The sequence below is a fragment of the Kogia breviceps genome, chromosome 2 (assembly GCF_026419965.1).
Source record: "Kogia breviceps isolate mKogBre1 chromosome 2, mKogBre1 haplotype 1, whole genome shotgun sequence".
Lineage (NCBI taxonomy): Eukaryota > Metazoa > Chordata > Mammalia > Artiodactyla > Physeteridae > Kogia > Kogia breviceps.
Window position 1 is genome coordinate 73,522,456 of NC_081311.1, and position 24,129 is coordinate 73,546,584.

The following is a 24,129-nucleotide window of genomic DNA, read 5'->3' on the forward strand; positions in this document are numbered from 1 at the left end:
TCCATTGGTGTAAGTGAGGTGTTAAAGTCTCCCACTATTATTGTGTTACTGTCAATTTCCTCTTTTATAGCTGTTAGCAGTTGCCTTGTGCATTGAGGTGCTTCTATGTTGGGTGCATATATATTTATAATTGTTATATCTTTTTCTTGGATTGATCCCTTGATCATTATGTAGTGTCCTTCTTTGTCTCTTGTAACATTCTTTATTTTCAAGTCTATTTTATCTGATACGAGTATTGCTACTCCAGCTATTTTTTTATTTCCATTTGCATGGAATATCTTTTTCCATCCCCTCACTTTCAGTCTGTATGTGTCCCTAGGTCTGAAGTGTGTCTCTTGTAGACAGCACATAGATGGGTCTTGTTTTTGTATCCATTCAGCGAGCCTGTGTCTTTTGGTTGGAGCATTTAATCCATTTACATTTAAGGTAATTATCGATATGTATGTTCCTTTTACCATTTTCTTAATTGTTATGGGTTTGTTTTTGTAGGTCCTTTTCTTCTCTTGTGTTTCCCACTTAGAGAAGTGCCTTTAGCATTTGTTGTAGAGCTGGTTTGGTGGTGCTGAATTCTCTTAATTTTTGCTTTTCTGTAATGCTTTTGATTTCTCCATCGAATCTGAATGAGATCCTTGCCAGGTAGAGCAATCTTGGTTGTAGGTTCTTCCCTTTCATCACTTTAAGGATATCGTGCCACTCCCTTCTGGCTTGTAGAGTTTCTGCTGAGTAACCAGCTGTTAACCTTACGGGAGTTCCCCTGCCTGTTATTTGTCGTTTTTCCCTTGTTGCTTTCAATAATTTTTCTTTGTCTTTAATTTTTGTCAATTTGATTACTATGTGTCTCAGTGTGTTTCTCATTTGGTTTATCCTGCCTGGGACTCTCTGCGCTTCCTGGACTTGGGTGGCTATTTCCTTTCCCATGTTAGGGAAGTTTTCGATATAATCTCTTCAAATATTTTCTTGGGTCCTTTCTCTCTCTCCTCCTTCTTGGACCCCTATAATGTGAATGTTGTTGCTTTTAATGTTGTCCCAGAGGTCTCTTAGGCTGTCTTCATTTCTTTTTATTCTTTTTTCTTTATTCTGTTCCACGGCAGTGAATTCCACCATTGTCTTCCACATCACTTACCTGTTCTTCTGCCTCAGTTATTCTGCTATTGATTCTTTCTAGTGTATTTTTCATTTCAGTTATTGTATTGTTCATCTCTGTTTGTTTGTTCTTTAATTCTTCTAGGTCTTTGTTAAACATTTCTTGTATCTTCTCGATCTTTGCCTCCATGCTTTTTCCGTGGTCCTGGATCATCTTCACTATCTCTTTCTGGAAGGTTGCCTATCTCCACTTCATTTAGTTGTTTTTCTGGGGTTTTATCTTGTTCCTTCATTTGGTAAAAAGTCCTCTGACTTTTCATTTTGTCTATCTTTCTGTGAATGTGGTTTTGCTTCCACAGGCTGCAGAATTGTAGTTCTTCTTGCTTCTGTTGTCTGCCCTCCAAAGTGTTTTAAACCTTATTTTACTTAATCCTTACTGTGAAGTAAGTACTATTATTATCCCCCTTCTTACAGTTGAAGAAATAGAGGCATAAAAAGATTAAGTAACTTTCTCAAAGTCAGCGATGGGGTGAGTATTTGAATTCAAGTACTCAGATGCAGAACCCATACTCTTAACACCTCTACTGTATGTTCTCAAAAACCTTCCTTTTATATATTATATATGTCAAAGTGCTTCCTACATAGGTCTCTATTTACTTGCCCTAGAATTATTTTGAAACTATATTGTTTGATGACAAAAGGATGCTACCAGCAAATCTGGAGAGTATGAACCTATTTACATGAACTGTGTATGAATTTTTAAACACAAAGAATTATCTGTAATGATATTCACCAAAAGATTTAGGATTGTTGACCCTAGATTGTAGGATTTGGAGTGATTTTTAAATTTTTCTTTATTCTTTCTAATTAAAGTTTAATTAAAAACTTTATAAGATTATGAATTCACTTTGTAAGTAGAAAAATACAGTGTATTAATCAGGAGAGAACTGGCTTCACTACAATAACAAATCCCTAAATCTCAGTGGTTTAGCACATGCTATTTTATTTCTTTTCTGCTGGAGATCTGGCAGCTCTACAGGGAAGCTTCCTTTTGAATGGTAACTCAGCAAACAAGTCTACTTCTATCTTAGAGTTTCACCATTTCAACCCTCGGTTTTTAGGGTCACAGAGGTAGGGGATGAAAGAGAATGAGGAATTTACACCTGCTGTTAAATGCCTCCATAGGTCCAGAACCGGATACATTGCCCCACCTAAACTGCAAGGGGTGGGAAGTGCCCTACAAGGAGAGAACTTGACATAGCAAATGCAATTAACCTCTACCATAATGTGATTTCCACTTTGAAGACCATAAAAAAAGAGCATGGCCTCTAGAACACAGGCTGCCTGAGTTCATATCCCAGCTTAGACACTTACTGACTATATGACTTTGAGCAAGTTATTCTACGCCTCAGTTTCCTCTCCTGTCCAATGAGGATAACAAGGTTTCTGTGCAGATTAGGTGAGATTATACAGTGATAAGCACAAAAAGTGTTCACAAAATGACCATGATAACCTATCCTTGTGCGCCTGCCCAACTGCAATGTGATTTTCCCACTCTTCCCATAAAAAGGTAGGGTTTATCTCCCTGCCCTTGGATCTGGGTTGTACCTATGACTTGCTTTGACCAATAGAATATGGTAGAAGTGATGTTGGGACTTCTAAGTCTAGAACTTAACCAGTCTTGTGGTTTCTGCTCTCACCACTTGGAATTCTTCCTTGAAACTCCCATGTGAAGAAGCCCGGGCTAGCCTACTAGAGGATGAAAGGTCAATGGAGAAGACACAAGCTGTCCCAGTTGAGGCCCTCTTACACCAACCAGCTAACAGCTACCACCAAGTGCCAGACATACGAAAGGGGACAACTTAGGCCATTAGAGCGGCCAGATAATTTGCAGCCACATGCATGAACACAGGCAAGAAAAGCAGAAAAGCCATCCAGATGAGATGAGCTCAAATTGCTAACTCACAGAATGGTGAGTAAATAAAATGGTTGTTGTTTTAAGTCACTAAGTGTAGCAGAGCATCTGTCTTAGCTTCATCATACTACTTAGCACAGTGCCTGGCACCTAATAAGTACTTAATAAATGGCAAGTGGCATTATCATTATTATCTTCATCTAATTTAAAGCTCATAATATTTATATAAGGCAGCCAGAGCAGGGATTTCTAATCTCATTTCACAGATGAGGAAACGAAGGCCCAGAGATGGTAGATGGTTTGTCCAATATCACAAGAGTCCCTAAGGAGTCAACTGAGCATTTAAGATTTGACCTTGTGAATCCTTCTCCAATGCACAACTATTTTCCCCAAATAAATCCGTTCATGAACAGGAGCAAGGGACGACAGTGGAATATTCGCTCCAAATGAAGTTTTCAAATTACCAACTTCCCACCAAAGTGCACAATCAGCCTCCACAATTGCCCACGTCTTTCCTGTTGATAACCTTCAGTACCTGCACATTCAAGCTGAACATGTCGACTTGAGAAAAAGTAATTTTTTTTAATGACAAAGAAAATAGTTTCCTTGGAGGAGACTTGAAAAAGATGACCTTCTCTGTGACATCAGAAATGAGACTGGCGGGGTATCCACATGCCTGATTCAGCAGTGACCAAAATTTTCTCAGAATGATTCCGACCACCTTTTAGTGATAGACCTCCACTGACCTGTCAATCACAGGTATTTACAAGTTCCCAAATCTACCAGTCCCCCACCAACTCCTGCAGGCATTTTTTTGGTCATGAATGTATCTCAGTTATTTTTAAAGTTTCTTGCTCTTTTACAGGTAAAGGATGAGTTCTATCCCATTGAGCCAACAGAGATCTATTTCTTCTGCATGTAAACACTTCTAATCCTTCTACCTCCCCGAAGTAGAACTGCAAACATAACTAATGCATCTCTTCCCTTCATTCCCTCATGAACAATTCATCAGCAAGTCCTGTTTGCCCTTTCCTTCGAACTCTACCCTAAGTACAAACACTTCTCACCATCTCTACTGTGACAGCCCCTTGTCTCTCACTTGAACTAGAACTGGTCTCTCTGCCTCCACTGTCTATAACAGTACTGTCCAACAGAACTTTCTGCAGTCCTGGAAACACTGCATATGTACACTGTCCAATATGGTTGCTATTAGCCACATGTAGCTATTTGAAATGTGTCTGGTGCAACTGAAGAATTAAATTTTAGTTAATTTTAATTAAACTTCAGTAGCCGTATGGCACTAGGGGCTGCCATATTAGGAGAGCACAGATAAATAACAGTAGTCGAATCACACAATTTATCTGCTTGAAATCTTCCACTGCAATTAAATAAAATACAAATTCCCTGCCTGGCCCACAGGGTGCCTCATGGCCTGGGCCCTGCCTGCCTTCGCTCCCTATTTCAATACACTCCAGCCACAAGTCAAATCCAGCGAGTGCCTCAAATATATCAGGTTCACTCCCTCTGGCATTTGCTGGTCCGTCTTCCATGGATCCTTACATAATGAACTCCTTCTTCTCATTCAGGTTTCTGCTCAAATTTCACCTCTGCAGAGAGCCTTCTTTAGCCAGCATCCCTAAAATCTATCCTAAATCCTATCACATTTATCACAGTATAAGAAACATTTATAACATTTACCATAAACTGAAACTATTTGTTTCCAAGTATTTGTTTTTAAGCTTGATTGTGTCCTCCATCAGAAAAAAAAGGCCACTAAATTCAGGAACTTGGTTTATCTATCACTATCTAGTGTCCTGAATGATCCCTTGGAGTGACAGCCCAGTGGCAGTGACAGTGGTACAGTGTTTCTTTGAATAGGAGAGTACTACATGTTTTTTCTATGTCTGAACAATTATCAAGCACAGGCAACATATCTTAAAAGGGAATGAACTAAGCCCTGGCTGATGGGTTTAGAATTACTCTGGGAAGGTGTGAGAGCTGAAAAAATCATTTAGCCTTTCTTTCTCTTTCTCCATAAGATTCTGTCTGTTTCTTCTTACCGGTGACAAAAGAAATAACCACTGGTGAGAATGAAATGATGGCAGGTCTTTGAAATTCTCTCATCTCTCTGAACACACTGAATGTGAATGAAAGATCTCAGGAAAAATCTTCACAAAGTTTTTTGCTCACTGACCAGCCTTTGGGAGGAATTGTGGATTAGCCACTGTCTGCGTTAAGGGTTAAAGTCCATGAAAACTAACAGAGCTTTCAAGGCAAGCCCAGGCTGCCGGTAATGAGGAGCTGCTGAGACTCGAATCTGCATTTCAGCACTAACTCACCTTGAAGCTCTCTGATTTCCTGAAAGATCTGTCACGAGGACACCCATACTTACTAAACCTTTCTTGGCCTAACCCAGACTGAAGATGAAACCCAAAAGCCTAGGGATTTAGCATTTTAATCATGTTCTTTCATGCGTCAGTACCTTTAAGGTAGACTCACAAAGACTGGCCATGAAGTAGTTAAACGGCAAAATCCCTGACTTCTGTAGTCAGTGAGAAATGTTTGTGTGTCATAGGGTCAGGACTTCTGCGTGGAGAGGGAGACATTTCAAGGCAAAGATTCATCATTCATTCATTTCCTTCAATAGACATTTAGGAAGCTCCTGTTATGTGCCAGTAACTCAGGAGAGGTATGGCGACACAGACAAATACAGTGTAGCCTATGGGTTTTTTGTTTGTTTGTTTGTTTGTTTGTTTGCTTTGTGGTACACGGGCCTCTCACTGTTGTGGCCTCTTCCGTTGCGGAGCACAGGCTCCGGACGCGCAGGCTCAGTGGCCATGGCTCACGGGCCCAACCGCTCCGCGGCATGTGGGATCCTCCCAGACCGGGGCACGAACCCGTGTCCCCTGCATCGGCAGGCGGACTCTCAACCACTGCGCCACCAGGGAAGCCCTAGCCTATGGTTTTTGACCTAGGACAATTCCCCACCACCTTTCTGATAACAGACAAACCCTTCCCCAGAACCACAGCGTTGGCCAACCACAGGGCTCCATGCCCCTGGCCTCAGTCAGAGGCCATCCTCTCAGGAATTTTTATCTGGGACGAATAGGAAAGACTGCCATTTGCCTCTGGGGATACCTTTCTGGAAGCCTAGTACCATCATGGCCAAATCATCCATCTTGTGGAGGAACAATGTCTGCAGTGGGAGTGAAGGAAGCCAGCACAGAGATTGAAGCAAAGGGAGGGAGGAAAGGGGAGGAGGAGGGAGAGGGAGACCACTGGGCATTGTTTGCTGCGGGTCATGCCAAACATCAGTACTGCCCTTGCTCTTTTAAAATCACATGATCTTGGGATCTCCCCGGTGGTCCAGTGGCTAAGACTCTGCACTCCCAGTGCAGAGGGTCCAGGTTTCATGCCTCGTCAGAGAACCAGAGCCAGCATGCATGCTGCAACTAAAGATCCCACGTGCCGCAACTAAGACCCGGCGCGGCCAAAATAAATAAATAATTAATTTTTAAAAAATTTTCATAATCACATGATCTTGAGACAATAAATCTTGCCCTCCTCCTACGCACACTTTTCCTTTTCTCTTACACTGATTTTAGCCACCTGCAACTGAGAGAGTTTAGATGAAATCAGAGGATATGAGGTCAATTTAGTAGCGGAGCAATCATATGCATAAATAACTGCAAAAACATAATAGAGGCAAAAATACAATATATAGTCACAGCACAAAAGAGAGAATGATCAACTCTGCTTGGATGGTTCCTACCCCATCAGCCAGAGCTTGGTTTATTCTTTTTTAGGGCATTCAGTAAATGCTAAGTCGCAGAAAAAAACAGCATGCAGTTGCCCTCTTACTCAAGCTAGGTTTTGTGACACCGGAGTTAAGTCTAGCAGAGCCTAAAGCGGCCAAGCCAAGGATCTGCAGAAGATGCAAATGCAATAGTATCAATACTAGAAAAAAACTAGACCTATGGTTCAACAGACGTGGTCTACTTGGTGTGGTAAATTAGAGACACACACACATTCTTTCCTACTCATCCTAGTGAGAGGTGGGGTCTAATTCCCCTCCCATGGACTGGCCTTCATGACTTGTCTAATCAATGAAGTGTAATAGAAATGATGTTCTGGGGTTCTTAGGTCATAAACGGTTGTTGTTTTATGCCATTAAGTTTTGAGATGATTTGTTATGTGGCAACAGATAATCAAAATACTTCCCATTGAAGGAGAGTGAGTTTCATGCTGGGAGATAAAACTAGAAAAATTGGCAGATCCTTGAGGGCCACATAAAGAGCTTGGATTTTATCTAATGAGTCTTGAGGGACCATTAAATACTTGCACTCTTGAACAATCATTCAGACTGTATTATGGAGACTGGATTAGAAGGGAACCAATCTAGAAGGAGAGTTACCAGTTATAGATAACTGCAGTAATCTAGGCAAGAGATGATGAGGATCTCCCCTGAAACAATAACAATGGGGACTGAGAGGAAAGAGCAGTGACAGGACATGATGTGTGGGCAGAAACAGGATGCCTAGTTACTGATTAGATGAGAAGCATAAAGGAGTAAGGCAAACAACAAGGCTTAGATGACTGAAATGGCCATTAACCAGCTTAGAAATTATGGAAGGATGAAATGATTTGGTGGGAGTGATTAAGAGTTCAGTTTTTGAAACAATGAACTTGAGGAAATCTGAATGGAGATACCTACTAGGCACTGAGCTCACAACTGCAGTTAAATAATTACTTATATAATGTTTTGTTTAGCAGCTGCCTTTCTCAGCTAGATTTTGAACAGAGCTTATTTTTCGTACTGATCACTAAATACCCAGCCCCTGACTGACAGTGTGCCTAGAACACAGCCAGCTTTCAAGTAATATTCATTGAATTAATGAATAAATGAAGTGAAGTCCAGCAGGGGACTCTAACCACCATGGTTCTCAACTTTAACTAAATACTGAACTCATTTGGATAGCTTTCAAAGCCACTGATGCCTGGGTTACCCCCTCTACTTCCCCGTTCTTCTGATTAAATTGGTTTTGGCTGCAGCCTTGACATTAGGGCTTTTGAGAATCCCCAGCTGATTCCGATGAACAGTAAATCCTGGAGGTATAAATCTGGGCATAATCGGCATATAAACAGCTATGACTTTAAAGTTGTTCCTATTCCAACAAAAAGCTAAGACGGACTATAAAACTCTTCCTAATATAAAATTACTTCCCACTGGTTCTGTCCACAAAACATAGAGCAGAGGAGCAAAAATAAGAGCCCTTACCAGGAATCCAGGAGCCATTAGCAAGCATTTTGCCATGGGCCCATTAAAGGAACTTAACCTCCTTAAATTTCAAAATTACACAGAATTATACAGTAGATAACAGAAATAGCATTAGCCAGACTTATAGAAACCACAGAAATCTGGTTTGGGGCTTCAAACAGCACCATTAAAGAAAGTGAAATAGAATTCACAGACTGGGAGAAAATATTTGCAAAACTATCTGATAAGGGGCTTGTATCCAGAAAACATAAAGAAATCTTATAGCTCAATATTAAGAAGACAAATAATCGAATTTAAAAGTAGGCAAACAGTTTCAACTACCTTCTGTATGATAATGACTCCTTTCATCTGTATCTCCAGCCCAGGTCACTCTTTGGAGCCTCGTATGTCCAACCTTGCAGGGCACCTCCAGTAGGATATCCTGTGGGACAAAAAACCTTATAGATCCCAAATTGATTAATTATGGGGCCCCATCAAATTGTCCAACTCATAATCTTGAGAGTTATCTTCTGTCCCTTCTCCTCTCTCATCGCCTATATCCAATCAATCACTGAGTCCTACTTCAGTTATGCACAGAATGATCCACAATGCCACGCCTCTATCTGCTTCTACGCAAAAGTTCATCTTTTGTTCTCGCTTTTCACCTGGCTAACTTCTACTGGTTGACCTTTAAGGTTCAGGCATCATGTCTTCATGAAAGTCTTCCTTGATGTTCCCACTCCTACCCCACAAAGCTGATGAGGTGTTCCTTCTCTGTGTTTCTTGATTCAATGTTACCCTTTACAGCATTGTTCATACCCTTATAATAGCTAGTTGTTTTTTTTTTAATTGGTCTCCATCACTAGATTTAAAACTCCCTGAAGACAGAGATTTGTTTTATTCATTGTGGGCTTCTATTACACATAGCATCACAAGCCTGGCACATAGTCATTGCTGAACTCAATTTCAAGGTAGACTGGAAATAAAGCCTATATTAGTTATATGTGAGAGCTCACATATAAAAGTCTTCCCAAAGTGTGTTCCACGAAATGGTACTTCCTTGGAGGTGGGAGGAAATACGGTTCTGTGGTCAAATAAGTTTGAGAAACAGAACATACTATATCTTCCTCTTAAAGATTCTTGAAGATTCCCAGTGTTTTCTAGCATATCAAATACTGTGAGAAATCCTTCAATACAGATGTCCTTTTACATTTCCCATCCAGCTCCCCAAGCATATTGAGTATGGGGTCATTTGTTAATATCCTGTAGAGTTGGTGGTCTGCAGATTTCTTTTTACAATGCCACACCAGTTCATCTCACCCTTCTTTTGCAGGAACTGCTCCCCTCCCCCTAGATTGGGATAAGCAACCTTCTTCTGTAAAGGGTCAGAGAATAAATATTTTAGACTTTTCTGGCCATATATGTCCCTATCACATATTCTTCTTTTTTTGCTATTTTTTTTTTCAGTTCTTTACAGATGCAAAAAACATTCTTTGCTCAGTGGTCTGTGTGCTAGAGGGCCATAGTTGCCAACATCTGTCCTGGATCTACATGGTTATCGTATGGGTTGCCACTCCCTTGGCCACAATATTTGGTCTCGAGGTGGGTATATAACCCAAGTTGTGACAAGCAGAACGTTTTCCATAGGAAATTAGAATATGACTAAGAAATATCTGATTGCTTTTTTAAAATGAAGAGAGGGAAGCTAAGACTAATTAGCAATAACTGTGTCCTGCCATGTGGCCTGAAAATGGAAGACCAGATCTTGATGAGCAGTAAGAATGAAGCAACTGAGAAGGAGGTATTAACATAGGATAGGGGATTTCCTGGGTGTTCTACAGTACCCAGTGTTTGTGTCCAGTCTTCAGTGTATTGCTGCCCTTGGATACAATGAATATCTCTCCTCCACACCATCCTCAAAATAAATTCTGTTCTTTTATTTAAGATAGGTAGAGGTGGTTTCTGTCATATGAAACCAAGAGTTCAAATAAATTCACTTGTGAGAAATTAGAAAAAGAAAATAGGGAACAGATTTCAACAGACATTTCTCCAAAGAAGAACATGCAAATAGTTAATAAACACAAAAAGATGCTCAACAACATTAGTGATTAAAGAAACACAAATCAAAACTGCAATGAGGGGCTTCCCTGGTGGCGCAATGGTTGAGAGTCCGCCTGCCGATGCAGGGGACGCGGGTTCGTGTAGCGGTCTGGGAAGATCCCACATGCCGCGGAGCGGCTGGGCCCGTGAGCCATGGCCGCTGAGCCTGCGCGTCTGGAGCCTGTGCTCCGCAATGGGAGAGGCCGCAGCAGTGAGAGGCCCGCATACTGAAAAAAAGAAAAGAAAAGAAAAGAAAAAACTGCAATGGGACGCCACTTCACAAATGCTAGGATGGCTAAAATTTTAAAAATAATAACAAAATAACAAGTGTGGGCAAAATTGTTGAGAAATTAGAGCCATCATATATTGCTAGCAGCAATGTAAAACGGCACAAGCCACTTTTGAAAACGGATTCACAAAACGTTAAACGTAGAGTTTCTATGACTCAGCAATTCAATTCCTAGGTATCAACACAAGAGAAATGAATGTTCCATACAAAGACTTGTACTTAAATTTGTTCATAGCAGCATTATTCATAATAGCCAAAAACTGAAAACAATCCAAATGTCTATCAGCTGGTGAATGGATAAACAAAATGTAGTATATATCTACACAATAAAACACCATTCAGCAATAAAAAGGAAAAAGTAGATTTTTAGGGCAGTGAAAATTCTCTGTATGATATTATAATGATGGATATATGTCAGTATACATTTGTCCAAACCCATAGAATGTACAGCACCAAAAGCGAACCTATAAGGTAAACTATGGGCTATGGGTGATTATGCATCAATGTAGGTCCATCCTTGGTAACAATGTACCATTCTGGTGAGTAATGTTGATAATGGGGGGAGGCTAGGCATGTATGGGGGCGAGAGGTATATGGGAAAACTCTATCTTCCTCTTGGTTATGTTGTGAACCTAAAACTTCTCTAAAAAATAAAATCTTTTTAAAAATACACTGTTGGGACTTGGTGGCGCAGTGGTTAAGAATCCACCTGCCAATGCAGGGGACACAGGTTCGAGCCCTGGTCCAGGAAGATCCCACATGCTGTGGAGCAACTAAGCCCATGCGCCACAACTACTGAGCCTGCGCTCTAGAGCCCGCGAGCCACAACTACTGAGCCCACGTGGCACAGCTACTGAAGCCTGCGCACCTAGAGTCCATGCTCCGCAACAAGAGAAGCCACCACAATGAGAAGCCCGTGCACCACAATGAAGAGCAGCCCCCACTCGCCGCAACTAGAGAAAGCCTGCACGCAGCAATGAAGACCCAATGCAGCCAAAAATGAATAAATAAATTTATTAAAAAAATAGAAGACAGCAGTCAAAAAAAATACACTGTTGATAAACTAGAAATTTTGGATTACTATACTGACATTACTATATATAAAATAAACAACAGGGACCAACTGTATAGCACAAGAAACCAAGGAACTATATTCAATATCTTGTAATAACTTATAATGGAAAATAATCTTAAAAAGAGTATATATATATATATGTATACACACACACATACATACATATAAAACTGAATTACTTTGCTGTACACCTGAAACTAAAACAGCATTGTAAATTAACTATACTTCAATTTTTTTGAATGGTTAAAAAAGAAAAATATATATATTGTTGATTAAGAACTGATACAGAATAATGCATTCTATATGTTTCCATTTTTATTAAGTTCAGAAACTGGCTAAACTAATCCATGGTATTATTAAGGATATTGGTTTCTTGTAAGGAAGGGGTAAAGCTGGGAACGGTACATGAAGGGGCTTTTAGGATCCTAGTAATGTTCTATTTCTTGATGTGTATAGTGGTTTCTTAGAAGTGTTCACTTAAACATTTTTTATTGTGCTTAAAATATGTGCACTTTTCTGTACGTAAGTTATACTTTACAATAAAAATGCATTTTTAAAAGGAAAAAAAGGAGCAAAGTACTGATACATGCTACAATATAGATGAACCTTAAAAACATACTAAGTGAAAGAAGTCATACAAAAACACCACACATTATTTAATTCCATTTATATGAAATATTTTGAAAAGGCAAATCTTTGGAGACAGAAAGTAAATTAGTGGTTACCCAGGCCTGGGGATGGAAATGGGAGTGCTTGCAAATAGGCATGAAATTTCTGTTTGGAGTAATGGAAATGTTCTAAAATTAGACTGTGGTAATAGTTGCACAACTTTGAGAATATACTTTTAAAAAAATTACACGCTTTAAATGGGAGAATTTTATGGCATGTTAATTATAATCTCAATAAAGTTGTGAAAAATACAGATGAAATGGACAAATTCCTTGAAAAAGACAACTTACCAATTCTAATACATAAAATTGTTACTATACGCAGATGACATGACACTATATATAGAAAACCCTAAGGACTCCACACAAAAACTACTAGATCTAATAAATAAATTCAGCAAAGTAGCAGGATACAAGATTAACATTCAAAAATCGGTTGCATTTCTTTACACTAACAATGAAATATCAGAAAGGGAATGTAAAGAAATAATACCTTTTAAAATAGCATCCCAGGGACTTCCCTGGTGGTCCAGTGGCTAAGACTCCACACTCCCAATGGAGGTGGCCTGGGTTCAATCCCTGGTCAGGGAACTAGATCTCACATGCCACAATTAAGAGTTCACATGCTGCAACTAAAATATCCCACACACCGCAACTAAAGATCCCGCACATGGCAATGAAGATCCTGCACACAGCAGTGAAGATCCCGTGTTCCACAACTAAGACCCAACGCAGCCAAATAAATTTAAAAATATTTTAAAAATAACAATATTCTTCTTAAATAAATAATAAAAATAAAATAGCACCCCTCAAAAATAAAATACCTATGAATAAACCTGACCAAGTAGGTGAAAGACTTATATTCTGAGAACTATAAAACATTTTATTAATTTAAAAGGAAATTAAAGAGGATTCAAAGAAATGGAAAGACGTTCTATGCTCTTGGAGTGGAAGAATTAATCTTATTAAAGTGGCCATACTAACCAAAGCAATCTACAGATTTAATGTGATCCTTATCAAAATACCCATGAAATTTTTCAAAAAACTAGAAAAAATAATCCAAAAATTTATATGGAACCATAAATGATCCACAATTGCCAAAGCAATCCAGAGGAAAAGAAACAAAGCAGGAGGCATAACTCTCCCAGACTTCAGACAATACTACAAAGCTACAGTAATCAAAACAATGTGGTATTGGTACAAAAACAGACATACAGATCAATGGAACAGAACAGAGAGCCCAGAAATAAACCCACACACCCACAGTCAATTACCTTCTTCTTACAGGAGGTAAGAATATAAAATGTGAAAGAGACAGTCTCTTCAGCAAGTGGTGCTGGGAAAATTGGACAGCTTCATGTAAATCAATAAAGTTAGAACACACCATGTAAAAAAATAAACTCAAAATGGCTTAAACACTTACTTAATCATAAGATATGACACCATAAAACTCCTAGAAGAAAACATAGGCAAAACATTTTCTGACATAAATTGTACCAATGTTTTCTTAGGTCAGTCTCCCAAGGCAATACAGAAGTAAAAACAAAAATAAACAAATGGGACCTAATCAAACTTACAAGCTTTTGCACAGCAAAGGAAACCATAAAAAAATGAAAAGACAACCTACAGAATGGGAGAAAATATTTGCAAATGATGCTACAGACAAGGGCTTAATCTCCAAAATATACAAACAGCTCATGCATTCAACAACAAAAAAACAAATAACCCAATGGAAAAATGGGCAGAAGACCTTAATAGATATTTCTCCAAAGAAGACATACAGATGGCCAGTAGGCACATGAAAAGATGCTCAATATCAGTAATTATTAGAGAAATACAAATCAAAATTATAATGAAGTACCACCTCACACCAATCAGAATGGCCATAATTAAAAGTCTATAAATAACAAATGCTGGAGAGGGTGTGGAGAAAAGGGAACCCTGCTACACTGTTGGTGGGAATGTAAATTGGTGCAGCCACTATGGAAAACAGTATGGAGGTACCTCAGAAAACTAAAAATAGAACTGCCATATGATCCAGCAATCCAGGTGTACCCAGACAAAACTATAATTCAAAAAGATACATGTACCCCTACGTTCATAGCAGCACTATTCACAATTGCCAAAACATGGAGACAACCTAAACTTCCATCGACAGATGAATGGATAAAGAAGATGTGATACATATATACAATGGAATACTACTCAGTCATTTAAAAAAAGAATGAAATAATGCCATTTGTGGCAACATAGATGCAACTATGAAGTAAGACAGAAAGAGAAAGACGAGAAATACTCTATGATATCTCTTATATGGGCAATCTAAAATGTGCCACAAATGAACCTATCTACAAAACAGAAACAGACCCACAGACATAGAGAACAAACTTGTGGTTGCCAAAGCGATGGAGTGAGGGAAGAAGGGATTGGGAGTTTGGGATTAGCAGATGCAAACTATTATATATAGAATGGATAAACGACAAGGTCCTACTGTATAGCACAGGGAACTATATTCAATATCCTGTGACAAACCATAATGGAAAAGAATATATATAAAAAAAGGAATGTTTATATGTGTATCACTGAGTCACTTTCCTGCAGAGATGGCACAACATTGTAAATCAACTATACTTAAATAAATAAAAATCTAAAAAGAAGAAGAAATAGAAAATCTGAATGAAATTAAATATCAATGACATACATCCTTAAGTAAAAACCTTCCCACAAAGAAAACTTCAAAACAGCTTGTGGTAAATTCTTCAGAACACTTTTAAGGAAAAAAATAAAACCAATCTTACAAAGAAACAAACAAAAATAAACTCACCCAGAGACTAGAGAAGAGGAATATTCTCCAACTCATTTTATAAGATTAGCATAACCTTGGAGTTTCATTCTATCACTGGATTACTGAGAGTTTATGAAGAATTGTTAAATTTTATCAAAAATATTTTTCTGCCTCTGTTGAGATGATTATATGGGTTTTCTCCTTTATGTAAAAAGGATAATATATTATGACCAAGTGGAATTTATGCCAGGAATGTAATCTTGGAATAAGAATTGAAAAGCACAAATTATAATAGCCTTAAATTAGACCACTAATATTAAAGAATTTCTGTAGAAAAAAGAAATAACAATTGTGGCAAGGATATAGAGAAAAGGGAACCTTTGTGCACTGTTGGTGGGAATGTAAACTGGTACAGCCACTATGGGAAACAGTATGGAGGTTCCTCAGAAAATTTAAAATGACCAGGATATGGATCCACATGACCCAGCCTCTCAGTATTTATTCAAAGAAAATGAAAACACTAACTAGAAAAGATATCTGCACTCTCATGTTCACTGCAGCATTATTTACAATAGCCAAGATACGGAAACAACCCAGGGATCCATCAATGGAAGAACGGATAAAGAAAATCTTGCCATTTGTGACAACATGGATGGACCTTGAGGGCATTATGCTAAGTGACATAAGTCAGACAGAGAAAGACAAATACTGTATCATCTCACTTATATGTGGAATCTAAATTTTAAAAAAATAGGGCTTCCCTGGTGGCGCAGTGATTGAGAGTCTGCCTGCCGACGCAGGGGACACGGGTTCGAGCCCCGGTCCGGGAAGATCCCACATGCCGTGGAGCGGCTGGGCCCGTGAGCCATGGCCACTGAGCCTGCGCATCCGGAGCCTGTGCTCCGCAACGGGAGAGGCCACAACAGTGAGAGGTCCACGTACCGCAAAAAAAATAAAAATGAAAAGTAAAAAAAATTTTAAACCCACCAAGCTTATTCATATAGATACAGAAGACTGACTGGTGGCTGCCAGAGGTGGTGGTTAGGGAGGGGGGCAAAATGGGTGAAGGGGGTCAAAAGGTACAAACTTCCAGTTATAAAATAAATAAGTCATAGGGATGTATTTAAGTCCTGCTGTATGTTTTACAGCATGGCGGGTGTAGTTAATAACACTGTACTGTATATTTGAAAGTTGCTAAGAGAGTAGATCGTGAAAGTTCTCATCATAAGAAAAACAACTGTAACCATGTATGTTAATGGATATTAACTAGATTTATTGTGGTGCTCGTTTTGCAACATATAAAAATATCCTATCATTATGTTGTACACCTGAAACTAACATAATGTTATATGTCAATTATAGCTCAATTAAAAACTAAAAATAAAAATGACCAAAAACAAACAATGAAAAGATGTACTATGGGGAAAAAAAACTAACCCTAATAAAAACCAGTGTACCTACATTAATAGCAAACATATAAATTTAAAACTTTTTAAAGATCGCTAGTAATAGTTACTATGTAATGACAAAAGGTTCAATTAATTAGGAAGATACAATAAGCTCAATACTGTATGCATGACATTATGAAATATATAAAGCAAGAAACGTACAAAGCAAGAACTGACCATACTATAAAAGTATAAATACACCACTGAGTAATTTTAACCTGTCAATAAGGCCTCGCCCAGTGATCAAGGTTAACATCACCAGTGATAAATCATGCTGATATCATATACCCCTGGAATGATGTGATGAGAAGGGCACTTCACCTCTGTGACCTTCCTCATCAAACCCATAACTCCAATCTATGAGAAAAACATCAGACAATCTGAAATTGAAGGACAGTCTACAAAATATCTGATTAGTATTCCTCAAAACTGTCAGTCATCCAAAACACAGAAAGACTAAGAAATTGTCACAGAACAGAGAGTACCAGGAGACAGGATGACTAAATGCAACTGGGTATCCTGAATGGAATTCTGAAACAGAATAAAAGACATTAGTGGAAAAATGATTGAACTTTGAATGATTCTGGAGTTTAGTTAATTGTAATGTATCAATGTTGGTTTGCCAGTTGCAACAAATGCACCATGGCAATGTGAGATGTTAGTGTTAGGGGAACCTGGGTGAGAGATATACAGGGACTCTCTGTACTAGCTGTACAACTTTTCTGTAAATCTACAGCCATTCTAAAATTGAAAATTTTTATTTTAATTTCTGTTCATCAAAAGACACCATTAAAAAAATAAGATACCATTAAGGGAAGGAAAAGACAGAACACTGACTGGGAGAAAATATCTGCAATAAATACATCTAATAAAGAACTCAATTCTTAAAAAAAATACATATATATATATATATATATACCTACCACCTAGACATATATAAAACACATATATGTGTGTATATACAAAAAACATCCAGTGGTATACAATGGGCAGGTCAGTGGAAAAGTCTGCCCTGGCTACAGACAATAAAATGTCATATTTTGTTTTTGTTTTTGTTTTTCTCCTTCTGACTTACTTCACTCTGTATGACAGACTCCAGGTCTATCCACCTCATTACAAATAACTCAGTTTCATTTCTTTTTATGGCTGAGTAATATTCCATTGTATATATGTGACACATCTTCTTTATCCATTCATCTGTTGATGGACACTTAGGTTGCTTCCATGTCCTGGCTATTGTAAATAGAAGTGAGAGAGTGGCATGGACATATATACACTACCAAACGTAGGGTGGATAGCTAGTGGGAAGCAGCCACATAGCAGAGGGAGATTAGCTCGGTGCTTTGTGACCACCTAGAGGGGTGGGATAGGGAGGGTGGGAGAGAGATGCAAGAGGGAGGGGATATGGGAACATAGGTATATGTATAACTGATTCACTTTGTTGTAAAGGAGAAACTAACACACTATTGTAAAACAGTTATACTCCAATAAAGATGTTAAAAAAATAAAAATAAATAAATAAATTTTTTTAAATGGCATACTGTCTGTGGAGAATGTAAAAGCAATAATTAAACTGACTAAAAGTCGGTCTACACATTATTACCATGCACTGGAAATTCCAAACAATGTCATAATAAAATACTTATCTAGAGAAAACATCTTTTGTGGGTGTAAGTTCTGAACTTAAAGTATGATCCAAAGACCTGGAGTAACCTAAGATCCTTTCAGAGAGTCTATGGGGTAAACATATGGTCATAATAATATAAAACATTATTTGCTTTCTCACTGTGTTAAGCATGTACACTGATGGTCCAGAAACAATGGTGAGTAAAAGTTCCCACCCATGAGCATGAGTCAGGGCAGTGGCATAGACTGTACCGGTACACACTGTGTTCTTCACCACTACACACAATTAACAACAATAACAGAGACCTAGCCTTACTGAAAAATATCCCTAATAAAACAGCAAACATTTTACTAAATCTTAACCCTTAAGCACCCATATTTTTTGTGTAATGAAATGGAAAATAAAGCCCTTCTGCTATCTCAAGGGAAAGCACTTTAGGGATTATTTGAATTGTGAGCTGATCTATCCACTTTTTTAATGAAAACACCATTTTGACTTGAAAAAACAACTGAAAGACTATAGTTATTCAGACCTGGTTATTCAGCAGGCATTATCGCGAAAATGAACAAAGTGAGCTGGCATTTCAGGGAAAACAATTTAAATATTTGCTACCTAAAATTTGAGCTTTCAAACCAAAACTGAATGTTGGAAACACTGTGAGCCTGAAAGCTTCTGTGCATTTGCAGACTCTTCTGATAAGATCAGTGGTGGTATGAACAAATATGTTTTTGCTATCATAAAACTAAATGTGTCACAAATAAAAAACCACCTTAATGTGTGAACATTTAGAAAAGTTGCATGAACCCTGGGAAGTAATATTTTCCAAATCACCAACGCATAATGCTACAAAGTCATGCATGAGTAAAAAGATTTATTCAGAATGTAAGGAAGACCAACAGATTTTAACATAACAGAGTATGAAAAGTTCATTTATGTGGTTTCAGAACACATTATAACTAACCTGTAAGAAAGTACTTCCTTTGTCAAGTTTTGGTATAGTATCAAAGAAGAATACCTACACTATTTTTAAAGCATATTAAAATGCCCTCTTTTCTAACTACATATTTGTGTAAGGCCAGATTCTTATCATATACTTTAACTAAAACAACATATTGCAACAGATTGGATTCAGAAGCATCTATAAGACTCCAGCTGCATAAATGTAAAATGATGTCACTCTCATCATTAAATTTTCCAAAATGTTTTGGAACATTAATTATTTTTATAAATGTTCACTATATATGTTAATATTCAGTGAATTTTATGTAATTTTAAGATGGAAATTTGCTTTTAAAATAATTATTTAAATTTTTTCTGTTTTAATTTCTAATAAGGTAAATATCAATAGATATTAACTCACATAAACAAAAGCAAAGAGCTCAAAAATTTGTAAGAGTGCAATGAAGTCCTGAGACTAAAAAGTTTGAGCACTGCTGTTCTAAACAGCTACTGATATTATTGTTGAATTTTAGTAATACATTTAAGGATCAAATTAGCACATCTTTATTACTTTCTCTGCAACAAGCATTTATTCTATGTGGAAGTTCATTCAAAGAATTTCACTTTTACAGTTAGCTCACTACACATAGACTCAGCTACATGCATCCATTTCAGAGAGTAAATTCTCAATTCAGAATCATTGAAGCTTACTTCATGCATAGTTCTTATCTCTACCCCTGTAGTACTACACATTCCTACTTTCAAACAGTGGATTCAAAATAAAATGATAGAACAGTGATCATAAAGACAAACAGAACTCAAGTTACTTCAATTCTGTAATTCTATGTGACCATGTGGAGCTTTTGTTTGTCTAAAATTTAAAACCATGAAATAGTGTGAACTGTTCAGTATAAAGTTTTTAAGAGTGAATTTTAGTTCATTTGTGAAATATTTTGCTGAATTTTAATAATATCTATAAAACTGAAATGTATTCTTTTTTAACTGTTCATTGTTTTTAACCTAAAGAACAAATCAAGAAAATAATTATTTTTACTAATTATTTCTTTTATCTTTCCTTGTTTTTTTGCGGTACACGGGCCTCTCACTGCTGTGGCCTCTCCCGTTGCGGAGCACAGGCTCCAGATGCACAGGCTCAGCGGCCATGGCTCACGGGCCCAGCCTTTCTGCGGCATGTGGGATCCTCCCGGACCAGGGCACGAACCCATGTCCCCTGCATCGGCAGGCGGACTCTCAACCACTGCGCCACCAGGGAAGCCCTATTTCATTATTATTGTTGAAAATAATTTTGTCATAGAGAGGAGAGGGCCATTAACAAATGATCCTCTTGGGGTGTCATATACCCTTGTAATCACTGTTACCACCACACTGAATGATGAGATATTGGATATTTTCCTCCCAAGTTCATCGTCAAAGAGCTTGTTTTTTAAGGCTGTCCACAGAACCTTTATTCATACACCCTCTTTTGTGTCTGATTTTTATCCCACTAAAAATTATGACTGTGAGATTCATCTGTGTTGTTGGATACACCAGTAGTTCAATTTCTTCAATCTTCTAATCTGGTGTCATTTTTCACAACCCTGACCATGTCAACTCTTAAGTGAATCCCTCTCAACTCCTTATGCCATTAGGTGCTCCTTTTCTGGTCTCACAGCATTTTGTAGGTATGTAACTCAACTAGATCACTTATCATATTGAAGTCAGTCTATCATCTCTTTTAAGCTGGAGAGCTGGGGAACCCACCTCCTAGCCCAGGACCTGACACATAATAGGATCTTACTTATATTAGTCAGGTTTCTCCATCGAAGCAGAACCAATAGGAATATAGCTATATCTATTTATATCTGCATCACAGCTATATCTATACACATACACACATACACCCACACTCACACACACACACCTATATAGCTGGAGACAGGAAAGCTGATGGTGGAGTCCAGAAGCCTAAGAAGGGCTGAGACATACAAAGCTCTAAACCAAATGCCAACAGGCTTAGAACCCAGGAAGAGCAGATGTTTCAGTTTAAGTCCAAAGACAGGAAAGAATGGATATACTACCTTGAAAGCCCTCAGGCAGGAGGAGTTCCCTCTTACTCAGTTCTATTTGGGCCTTCAACTGATAGAATGAGGTCCACCCACATTAGAGACAGTAATCTGCTTTACTCAGTCTACCATTCAACTGTGAAAGTCATGCAAAAACACTCTCAAAGAAACACCCAAATAATGTTTAACCAAATACTTGGGCACCCTGTGGCTCAATCAAGTCGACACATAAAATTAACTATCATATTAATTAATGTTTGCCTGGCTGTGTTGGTCTTTGCCATCAATATTTCAGAAGAATAGACATGTAAAGATCATATTTATAAAGCAGAATAAAATAGGGCTAATGATGGGTATAGAGGATTCAAGTTTCACTTCAGCCAGGAGATAGTTTTTCACCTGAGCAGTAAGGGATGAGTAATTGTGACAGGAGGAGACGTGTGTAGGGGGGGCAGGATCTTACAGAGGAAGCAGCTTCAACCCAGAAGGCTCTTTCCCAGTTTCAGTTCAGATCACATTTGTAAAGCGAAGTCTTTGGCTAAAGAAGGTTCCTGAGACTGGTACTCAGATAACTAAAAACACAAGGTACGACCCAACCTGGGGGACATCCAAAAAATTTTCTAGTGCTAGAACTTCCATTGGTGTTAACCTCAAGGATCAGTCTTGGCTCTGAATTAGTTACCATGGAGACCATCTAAATCATGCTTTTCCTTAGTGATGTCCAAGAAAACCCAGACAGAATACCTTTTCACAAAACATTCTAATATATGGCTTTACACCAATAGATGACTAGGTCCTCTGTAGAAAACAAAAGCAATGGTGTTTATGCAAGAATGTGGAGGCCAGGGTTCCCTGAAAGTGCAAATCTTGCTAAGTAACTATAATCACTATTTATGGTTTATGTCACTTTTCTGATTTCTAAGTAAAACATGTTTATTTTAGAAAATTTGAAAAAAACATAAAAACACAAAAGGGAAACTTAAAATTACCCATAGTCATTTTTCTCCTTTTACGGTGGGAAAGAGTATAAAGTAAAACATGCAAGCCTTTTCCTCCTCGCCTCCAATCTCAACAACCCCTTCCCTGAGACAACCACCTTTGTCGATTTGGTCCTCATCAGCCCTGCTAATTTCTCTCTTGCTTATTCATTTATTGATTCAGCAAATATCTACTGAGTGGGCATCTTGGGCCAAGCACTATTCTAAACATAGCTGTTTCACTGGTGTTTAAATCTGATAAGATCTCTGTTCCCATAGATTACACTGTAGTGAGAGAAGACCCACAATAAAACAGTAAACAAATGGATAAATAGAAAAACACTAGCTAGTAATAAATGTTATACAGAAAAAAAAGATGGCAATATTATACCTGAGATTAAACTGTGAAGATAAAATCAGTCCAGTGAAGACTGAGGGAAGATACTGCAAGTACAGAGAAGAGTAGGGGAAAAAAAAACCCAAACAAACCCTTAAATGAATACAGAAAGAAGGCCAGGGTGGCTCTTACAGCATGGTGAGAGGGAGAGAGTTAGGAGATGCCGTTGAAGCCATGAGCCTGGGACACATCGTGGAGGGCATTGGGGGAGAAGGATGTCAAAAGAATTTGGCCTTAAAGAGCAAGAAGATGCTGAAGGGTTTTAACAGGGGAGTGATACACTCTGATCTGTATGTTCTAAATGTTTACTCTGGCTTCACCGTGGAGAACACTAAGAGCAAAGATTCCCAATATGAGGTCAAGAGGTCCAGGGACACTCCCAAGAAGTCCACAAAAACAATTCAGGGGGTTCGTTACCTTGAATGGGAGGAAATTACCTGGCCCAGCCACTTAAAGAAGTAAACATCTCAAAATGGCTCTACTTTGTCTATCCTCCAATTCCTCTTTTTGAAATATCCTCTCTGGTTTCAGAGTGCCATAGCGGCGGGATTCCCAGCCTCATAGGCAGGTTCTTCCTTTGCTGGTTTTCCCCTTAAGATCATGTTTAAATCTAAACCCTGCTGGAGACCTACTAACTTAAAAGGCTCAGATTCAAAGACAAACCCCACCTTAGGTAAAGTGAACAGATTGAGAGTGACTTGGGGTCAGGGTAAGAAGAGTCCCCACAACTTGAACCCAGCACATCCACAGTCTACTGCAACACACCCCAGAGGCTGGTTCCCTGCGGCCAGCCGCAAAAGGGAAGCAGATATTAAAAATACCTTATATTAAGGCAGGAAAATGGGGCACGGGAAGCACATTTGTAGAGTAAGAAGAAATCAAATGCTGCTTGCAACTATTTGCTTAGAAGTACTGTATTTCCCAAACACGGGCACTAGTTAAATATACAAATTCCTGTGCTCTACCCCAGACATATTGACTCAGAGTACCTAAGGGCTGGGCCCAAAAATCACCTCCAGTGATTATAATGATCAGCCAGTTTGGAAAACACCATAAATATTCATGAGGAATAATCTCGAATACCCATGGAACACGATGCTTAGCAGGCCTGGACTGAGAAACCACAATCTTACTCCTTTACTCCTCACACATGGTTACTGGCTTAAATAATTATCAGCATTTTCAATGATAGATTATTAGAAGGGTGACTAGCATATTAATAAACTAAACAATTTATATTCAATAAAACCACTGAGATTACTGACATTGAAAGAGAGAATGACTAAATTTATCTTCCATTGTACGCTTCAAGGTGTAAAATTATTTCTTTTCATGCTGCCAGAACAAGTGGACTCCATTTAGTGTGGCTGAGGACCATACAATTTATTAAATGACACTTGGAAGCCCTCACAAAAATGATTAATATATGTGCACTCAGAGTTCTGAGTACCGTCATTTTTCAGATAGTCTATTTGTTTCTACATTCAGAGAACCAACCTGTGTGCG

The 24,129-nt window shown here is 38.3% G+C and overlaps 1 long non-coding RNA gene across 2 annotated transcripts in view; it reads right to left on the minus strand.

The window, feature by feature from the left end:
• Positions 1-24,129, minus strand: part of LOC136793557 (uncharacterized) — a 116,684-nt gene that overhangs the window by 89,148 nt on the left and 3,407 nt on the right. For both annotated transcript variants that reach the window (XR_010838973.1, XR_010838972.1), the window contains exon 2: positions 8,598-8,697. This is a non-coding gene — a long non-coding RNA (uncharacterized lncRNA). The remainder of the gene's footprint in view (positions 1-8,597; positions 8,698-24,129) is intronic.